At 47.5% G+C, this 9,637-nt stretch overlaps 1 long non-coding RNA gene across 1 annotated transcript; it reads right to left on the bottom strand.

Moving 5' to 3' along the window:
* Positions 1 to 2,115: 2,115 nt before the first annotated feature.
* LOC143810015 (uncharacterized) lies at positions 2,116 to 7,337 on the bottom strand. The gene is made up of 4 exons (XR_013222599.1): positions 7,048 to 7,337; positions 6,313 to 6,417; positions 5,035 to 5,562; positions 2,116 to 3,573 (listed from the first exon to the last, which is right to left on the bottom strand). It is a non-coding gene; the product is annotated as an uncharacterized LOC143810015 (long non-coding RNA).
* Positions 7,338 to 9,637: the final 2,300 nt, after the last annotated feature.

Consider the following 9,637-nt stretch of genomic DNA (forward strand, 5'->3'; position numbering starts at 1 on the left):
TTTGTACAATGTAGGTAATGCATAGTGTCTGGTTCTCAGCCTATTAGTCACACCCATACTATTCGATTAGGCGGGCTGGCCAGCACCCTCTCAATGCATCCCATGTGAACACCCCTGTATACAGGTATTATTCCCATAGTCCTAATTTAGCTACGGCTAAGGTCACTTCAACATTATATCAAAACATATTCCAATATGGTAGGTGCCACAAAAGAAACGAAGTGAGAGGAGAATACAATTAAAATCAATATATTTATTTATGAAAAATTTAAAAAGATTTTTCTAAACAATAATAAAGACAAAGAAATGGGGGAACGGAAACCTCCAAATACCAGGGGAAACCTATGAGGCACAAATACCAAACAGTATAGTAGGCAAAGGAAATGCAGACCTCAATGTCACTAGTACTTTATAGTTCACCAAAATATATCTGATAGTATTCAGTGCACAGGATCCGCGCCCCTTTCTGAGGAAGCTAAATGCGAAACGGCGCTCGTCAAGGGGCGTAGGGGAACCTTGACAGCACTCCTACCATAGCGCACAGATCTTGAAGCTTCCACCATCTGCATTTGCAGGTAATTTACTCTTATTTGCGCTTTGTATTTTCCCACTTGGCAACAGTTAGGCAGTGTAGTGTTTTTCACTCCCCAGGTATATTAGCAGGTAATGCTGCACTTCTGGGTACTTTTTGCCTCTACATTGCTAGAAGTGGCAAACATAGCACTTGTACACAATATACTACATATAAACAGCTCTGTGCGCTGAATACTATCAGATATATTTTGGTGAACTATAAAGTACTAGTGACATTGAGGTCTGCATTTCCCAACGTGCTGGGATTGGCTGCACCCTGAAAAATAAAGTGCACAAAATACATACAAATATGTGAGGTATTGGTTGATATTTTGGCCAAGATATGCAAGCTCGCAACCCAACATCAAGGGTCCTCATGCTTGCGAGTCCTATCACTAAGCTTAGTAGCAAAGCCACAGAAGAGGACTAAAAATCCTTCTCTATCCTACTATCATGCAGGAAGGATATATATCTTTGTACCATGTTAGCCAGTAGATAGAATAATATTTAGAATTGAGAGTCTTCAGTGGTTGATAACTTTTAATGGCTAACTGAAAAGATGGTAACAAATTGCAAGCTTTGGAGACTACTCAGGCCTCTTCATCAGGGAGAGACTAATACAACATCTGAAGAATCGCATATTTATACACAACACAGCACAGAACTGTCACTATGGGAGAGTGATAAACAGTAGTGTCCATAAATATTGGAACAATTCCTTACATCAGTTAAGGAATTTGCACTTCAGACCTTCTGTGGCATCATAACAGAACCAGACCCCAATCAGAGGACAACAAAACAATCACTCCTTATCTAGGAATTGTTCCAATATTTATTTACAAGTTTAAACAGTAGCAACTTGTAACGAGCTATAACAAAGAAAAAAGAGTTGAGTCATACCATGCAGACAAGTGATCAGGCATAAATCAAACATATAGAGTCTTGAGAGTTGGTATAGATTAAGGATTTTATTGCAATCAACTATTTACATTTTCATTTTGCTCAGTCTTTTCTCTGAAGACGTCGGCATCTTGTGTTGCAGCTGATCATTGGCACCGCAGTTTTCTTTCTTTGTAGGAGGAAAAGGATCCAGACACAACCAGAAAATGGTTTGCTGCCGGTGTCTAGACAGATTCAGTGCCTGTTCTGTCAGAGCGCAAGTGAGACCTTCTAGTGAGTAGAAAGAGCCTGCGCTAAAGCTGTAACACAACTGATCAATGCTACCGGCACGTGTGAAGCAGATCCCCCAAGCACTGGACACAGTAGTGGTGTGCAGCTTACTTCTGGCAGCGGTGAGCACAGTGCATGTGCCAGGAGTCCGGTGGTGCTGCTAGCTTGAGAAGTGGAGAGCACGGTTTGTGTGCTGAGCCTCCGATGGCGCTGCAGGATTATGGCGGAGGGTAGGACGGTGGGAGACCTGGGCAGCCTCCTCCCGTGATGTCAGTTCCCTCCGTAAGCCGCGCAGGAGCCCGGCAGTGAACTCCAGCCGAAAAGCTCTGCCGTGCAGTGGTTAGGTTGGAGGGGAGCATTGTCTGGGTGACATCACCAGAACTGGGGGATGGATGAACGAGAGGGCCAGTAAACCAACGCGTTTCCAAGGACTCGGTCCTTCTTCTTCAGGGCTGCTGACCCAACCTTGAACCCGGACATATATGCAGCCCCCCCACGGTTTCCCACTGATATCTATTTTTGAAATGCGCATCTAGTTAACCCCCTTTCTGACCTCAGATGGGATAGTACATCCGAGGTCAGAACCCCCGCTTTGATGCGGGCTCCAGCGGTGAGCTCGCATCAAAGCCGGGACATGTCAGCTGTTTTGTACAGTTGACATGTGCCCGCAATAGCGGAGGGTGGTATCGCGATCTGCCCGCCGCTATTAACTAGTTAAATGCCGCTGTCAAACGACAGCTCGGCATGCAAAAAATAAGCCCTCACCCTACCCCAGATCACGAAAAATGGAGACGCTACGGGTATCAGAAAATGACGCAATTTTTTTTTAGAGAAAATTTCAAAAAGCAAACAAAAAACAAATGTGGGATTGCACTTTTTTTGCAATTTCACCGCATTTGGATTTTTATTCCCGTTTTCTAGTACACGACATGGTAAAACCAATGGAGTCGTTCAAAAGTGCAACTCGTCCCGCAAAAAATAGGCCCTCACATGGCCATATTGGCGAAAAAATAAAGAAAGTTAAGGCTCTGGCATGGAGGGAAGCAAAAAACGAAAAATCGAAAAAAGCTCCGTTCGTAAAGGGGTTAACTAGAACTAGAAAGTTGCGTATTTCAACAACAGATACCAGTGGAACACACTAGGGGGGCACACATCTGTATACATGGCCGGGTTCAAGGTGGAGTCAGCAGCCCTGACGAAGATGGACCGAGCCCTTCGAGAAGCATCCGTCTACTGGACCTCTCGCACACCCGTCCCCCAGTTCTGGTGACGTCACCCAAACCACACCCACCTCCAACCTCACCACCGCACAGCAGCGCTTCTCAGCCGGAGAGCAACACCAAGTCTCCTGTGTCGGCCTACAGAGATCACAGAGAGAACCTGACCCACGGGAGGACGCTGCCCAGGTCTCCCACCATCCTACCCTTCGCCGTAATCCTGCAGCGCCATCGGAGGCTCAGCACACAAACCGTGCTCTCCACTTCTCAAGCTAGCAGCACCACCGGACTCCTGGCACATGCACTGCTCACCGCTGCCAGAAGTAAGCTGCACACCACTACTGTGTCAAGTGCTTGGGGGATCTGCTTCACACGTGCCGGTAGCATGGATCAGTTGTATTACAGCTTTAGCGCAGGCTCTTTCTACTCACTAGAAGGTCTCACTTGCGCTCTGACAGAACAGGCACTGAATCTGTCTAGACACCGGCAGCTGTTGGAGAAACCATTTTCTGGTTGTGGCTGGATCCTTTTCCTCCTACGTGGAAAGAAAACTGCGGTGCTGATGGTATCAAGAAGACCACGCTGATGACCGCACCACGTAAGGACTGCACTTCTGTAAAGGAAAATATGAATTGGAGATGGGAGAGACAGACTGATAGGAATCAGGTGTCAGCGGAGAACAGACTGACTCATTAGAGATTTTTTTTTTTTACCATGCTCACTAAATGCTAAAACTGACCTGCCATTATGATTCTCCAGGTCCTTACGAGTTCACAGATGCCAAACATGTCTAGGTTCTATTTTATTTAAGTGGTGAAAAAAAAATTTCAAAGTTTGAAAAAAAAAGCGCCATTTTCCGAGACCCGTAGTGTCGCCTTTTTTCATGATCTGGGGCTGGGTGATGGCTTATTTTTTGCGCATCATGCTGGTGTTTTTATTGATTCCACTTTGGTGTAGATACTATCTTTTGATCGCCTGTTGTTGCATTTTATTGCAATATTGTGGCAAACAAAAAAATGTAATTCTGGAGTTTTGATTATTTTTCTCAATATACCGATTACCAACCAAATTAATTATATTTATATTTTGATAGATCGGGCGTTTCTAAAAGCGGCAATACCAAATATGTGTATTTTTGATTTTTTTTTATTGTTTTATTTTGAATGAGGCAAATGGAGGGTGATTTCAACTTTTAGATTTTTTTTTTTTTTTTTTTTTAATCTTTAATAAACATTTTTTTTTTACTTTTCACTTGCTTCAATAGTTTCCAGGGCTTCAGCCCTGCTGTGTGTAGTCAAGTGATCATCTGCTACGAGCATCGGACACTTGGCAGCACGCAAAGCGATATGGCTACTACAGGGGTCACTTGCAGATCCCGGGTTGTCATGCCAACCCGTCGGCGACCCATGGTTGTGTGACACAGACGCCGATGCTTGTGACGCACTTCCGGCGTAAGCATGTTAAATGCCGCTGTCAGAGATTGACAACGACATTTAACATGATAACAGCCGCGGGTCACATCAAAGGTCGTTAAAGGGCTAAAGACAAAAATAAAAAAACTATTTTTCACTTTGTGCAATATTCACAAACCAAGTGCGCGTTTTTGAAGAGTTACTCGCAAAAAAACCCAGCAGCAAACAAGAAAAAAATGAAAAATACCCACAAATGAATTGGGGCCTAAGACTTTAGTAAAGGTGAGTGCAAAAATTACCTTCTTATCTGAAATCTGTATATTATAATTTAGTATCACTGATGCTATTCTTGCAATTAAATATATATGATAAAGACTTGGTAAATTGTGAAATGTTCGGATATTTGATGAATCAGACACTAACATTTAAGTCCAAATTTCAGATGGCACTTGGCAAGGAAAGGAAAAATACAATGAAGAAAAAGAAATGGCTGGAGCAGAGCGCCCCTCCCCCACGGCGTAGGCGGAGGACAGCATGACAATGGGATGGAGGGTGGGGTGAGGGTGATGAAGGGGGCGGCCTGGAAGGGATGGTACTTAGGGCAGTTGGGGGTGGGGTCTCTTCAGTTCCCGCTCTCTGGGTGCAGGGACTGTTCAACTCACCATGTCTGCTGGTGACAGGATCCTGGAGAGCTTGAGGGCTGCGGCGGCATCGCACCCTCGAGGCTGGCTGGAGGAGCAGGTGGCTGGCATCATCGGAGGGAGTGCGGTGTCAACGGCTCCATCTTCATCTCCGGTATGGTGGTCTCGACGGACTAGGCCCACCGTGCGTTTGTTCCCGGATTCGGCTCCCTCTGCCCCCCCGCAGGTGCTGAAGCCCCTCCAGGGACCCTCCGGGTCGGGTGCCAGTATGTTACGTGGCCAGCAGGCTTCGGCCTGGGAGGAATCCTACTGCCGGCAGGGTCCGTCGGCGGCTGCTAGGCCTTCGCCTCGCGGTAATATGGGGGCGGAGCTTCTCCTGCTTCAAGGGATCTGGACAGAGTGGCTGATTCTTCCCTGGGGTGTGCAGATGATGGGGGCCCGTGCGCTGCAGGGGCATCTCAGCAGGCACAGCAGAATATGGGCATTCAGCATCCTGCCCCCATTTTCCTTTCGTAAAAGTTTATAAAGCGGCTGCTGCAGATCCTCGCTCTGGAGAGACAGGTAAAAATGAAGGAACGTGGATTAAAATCTGCCGGTGGCCCAATGACGAGCAGGAGACAAGATCCGAAGAAATGCGCTTTATTTGTCAATGCGTTGTGAAATGACAGACTTGTTCATGTGGTTTGTCCTGATGAAGAAGCGGGTCACTTCCGAACGCACTGTCAAATAAACCACATTTCTACGGATCTTGTCTCCTTCTCATCATTGGGCCAAATGAGACAAATGACAATTACTCAGAGGAGCAGCAGAAACTCAGAGAAAACTGTGATTTCATCAAACTGAAAGCAAGCAGCCCAGTAAGTGATACATCGCTGGAATCAGGGACTCTGCCTCTACATTATGCTGCTTTCAGATGGGCAGCAAAAACCTGGTCATAGATTCCCTTTAAGGGGGTTACAACATGTTTCCTGTGTAAGCGTAGACTATGTTTCCATGAAGAACTTTTGCTTTTTTCTGCAGTCAAGACCTGTTCTCTTGGCAGTAAAGACGCCGAGTACAGAGAACGTGCCCTGCAGCGTTTTGACATATTTTTCAGCGTTTTCTGTGCCAATTACGTGTACACAAGATTGCTCCCTCTAGTGGCAGCTTTCAGGATCTGAATTAATGCCCATACAAAGGCTTCAGTCCCTAATACAATATAGGAAAAAGTTATTAACATTTGTATTTCTTAAAAAAAAAAAAAAATTGATTTGTGCAGATCTCTCGTGTGTCCCTTCTGATTCTATTTTTTGTTCTTACCTGAGGTGAATGATCGCTCGTGCAGCTCGCTTATACTCTTCTCCTGGCTCGGTACCAGGGGAGGGCGGAATCGGAGGCAACTGATGTTAGCGCCAGTGATGGAATCTGTCATCCACCAGTCGTCAAAGCAGAGGGGAAAAAGACAGATATCAAGAACTTGTGTGTTTTCCTCCCATCCATCTCACTCCATAGTTTGTGGCCCATGCGAGTGACGAGGGGCTTGTAGAAGAGTCTCCACTTTCCCAGGTAGAAAGGCCTCAACCACTAAAAGAACAATGCTGCTGTGCTCAGGGCGGCCATGTCCTTGGGTGCTGCCTTCCGGCCAATTATCATGCCCTTCTAATTACCCCTTTAATGACCAGAGAATTTTTCGGTCTTCCCTCATTTTTTCCAACCCCTTCTTCCCAGATCCATAACGTCTTTCTTTTTCCGCCGGCATGGATATATGAGGGCTTGTAATTCACAACTTGTAGTTTCTATAAACACCACTCATTATGACATATAATATAGTGAGAATCAGGAAAACAAAAGACCAGGTTGGATGAAATGGTGAAAAATTGTTTTACCGCATTCATTGTGAGGTAAAAATGACCTGAAAACAATTTTTACATTTCCTAATTTTTACCAGTGAAAAAGCACGAGGCTCAAATGCATTATTTCATGTCCCCTTAGGGGACTCTAACCTGTGATCAATTGACCGCTTGCACTATATGCGGCAGATATCCGAGGACGCACATTCAGCGGGAATGAATGGCGGTGCAGAGATCACCGGGTCACACATCGCAGCCAATCAGAGGTCGGCAGGTGATGTCGGCTAGAAAGTAACTGGCGACGCATTGCTGTAATGTTACAAGCTGCCCATCGCTTGCTGCAGTCAGTCACCGGCTTCTGGATGGATATAGGAGAGGTCCCCGCAAGTCGTGGGAGGGTGGAAAGGTGAGAAAAATCATTTATTATTTTATACTTGTTGGAGAAGAGCCACGGGAACATTATTAATGGAAGGAGTCCAGAATAGTGGACATTATACCACTATGGGGGTCATGTATTACTGGAAGGGGCCCGGGATGGGGGGGACATTATACCACTATGGGGGCCATGTATTACTGGAAGGGGCCCGGGATGGGGGGGGACATTATACCACTATGGGGGTCATGTATTACTGGAAGGGGCCCGGGATGGGGGGGACATTATACCACTATGGGGGCCATGTATTACTGGAAGGGGCCCGGGATGGGGGGGACATTATACCACTATGGGGGTCATGTATTACTGGAAGGGGCCCGGGATGGGGGGGACATTATACCAGGAGGTAGGACACAGGGCCGTATTTGCCACTAGGCACTCGAGGGCACGTGCCTAGGGCGGGGACAATGCAGGGGGCGGCACCTGAGCAAGTTTAAGAAAAAAAAAATTTTTTTTTTTTTTTTTTTTGAAAGTCCGGGGTCGCCCCACCCAGGGGCGCCGCTATAATGAGGTGAGTTGAGCACTTCACCTCTAGCGGCATCCAGTCCCTCAAAACAGGGGGCGGCAGCACAGCGCCGCCCCCTGCAGTCAGATCAGATGTGCCGGGTACTAGCAGTAGCCATAAGCATGCCCAGGCAGCCAGGGAGACGAGCTACTTGAACGAGCTAAGCACAGCCTGTGGGCGGGGACTGTGGCTGCTTGCCTGCTACACAGTAGCCTAGCGACTGGAGGGGGCCATCGCCCGGGCCCTGTCACATGAAGGGGCCCACCGGGAGCCAGGGCCACTTCTGTGACATACAGAACACAGCATAGGAGCAGAGCAGTATGATGTCTGCTCTGCTCCCATCTGACGGAGACTCTGCAGGCTGCTAGCACAGTGGCCGGCTGCAGTCTCCCTCCTGCAGTGAATGGTTTCGCCCCTTCTGACCTGATCATGAAGCTTTTCCCCGGCTGCAGTTCTTCCCTCTGTGCACGCTGGGATTGGCTCAGGCACGCTGGGTCCTAGTGCCCACATGTTGCATTTCACCAAGACACTTCCTGGTCCTGTCTGCAAACTTTATCAGTAAGTGCTGGGGATGGAATATTTTAGGCTTATTAAATTCAGGTATGTCACTGTGATGTGGATGTGAGACCATTGAGGTATTGTGGGAGCTGAAAGTGGGTGAGGGGGACAGGGTACTGAGGGGGTGGATGTGAGACCATGGGGGTATTGTGGGGGAGGGAGACAGGGCACTGGGGGGTGAATGTGAGACTATGGGGGTGTTGTGGGCGCTGAAAGTGGGTGAGGGGGACAGGGCAGGGTACTGATGGGGTGAATGAAAGATGATGGGGGTATTGGGTACTGAAGTGGGGGAGGGGAGGCAGGGAACTGGGGGGTAAATGTGAGACCATGGGGGTGTTGTGGGGGCTGAAGGTGGGTGAAGTGGGACAGGGCACTGGGGGGGGTGGATGTGAGATGATGGGGGTATTGGGGCTGAATATTATAATGTTTTGTTCTGATATTATATGTGCTCCATCATGTGATATTTGCTGTGTGGGGAGGCTGGAGATGGGGGGCAGGGGGCTTTTGATACGTACCACCTGGGTCTTTATGAGTATTAGTATAAGGAGCCGCATACAGTAACCAAGAGCTGCATCACATTTACAGCACCACTCCAGCATTATTATTTATTTCATTGCTGGAGTGGTGCTGACAATCCCCGTCCCCTGCCCTCTGTCTGATACTCACCTTCTGGCGTTTTCATCTGTTTTTGTCTCCCCTCAGCTCCGTCTCCTGCAGTTTGTGGCCTGTCCGAGGCTCCAGTGTTTCATGAAGCGGCGCAGAGGTCACTAATCAATGTAAGTCTGTGGTAGCCTCGTTCTGGCCTGTTCCTCACTCTCAGGGTATGTGCACACGGTGCGGATTTGGCTGCGGATTCGTAGCAGTTTTCCATGTGGTGTACAGTACCATGTAAACCTATGGAAAACCAAATCCGCAGTGCCCATGGTGTTGAAAATACCACACGGAAACGCTGCTTTGTATTTTCCGCAGCATGTCAATTCTTTGTGCGGATTCCGCAGCATTTTACACCTGCTCCTGTATAGGAACCCGCAGGTGTAAGAACGCAGGCAAAATCCTCACAAAAAAGCAGGAAATCCGCGGTAAATACGCATGTAAAACGCAGCACATTTTACCTGTGGATTTTGCAAAAACTGTGCGGGAAAAATGCGCATACGAATCCGCAACGTGTACTCATAGCCTCATAGTCTTACATTGAGCGCTTGTGACATAGCTTCTCACTTCTGGCCAGTAAGAAGCTGCGCTCACAAGTTTGAGCGTGCCACAAAATAGTGAATACACCGGAGGATGAGTAAATGACTG

The sequence above is a fragment of the Ranitomeya variabilis genome, chromosome 2 (genome assembly GCF_051348905.1).
Source record: "Ranitomeya variabilis isolate aRanVar5 chromosome 2, aRanVar5.hap1, whole genome shotgun sequence".
Taxonomy (NCBI): Eukaryota; Metazoa; Chordata; class Amphibia; order Anura; family Dendrobatidae; genus Ranitomeya; species Ranitomeya variabilis.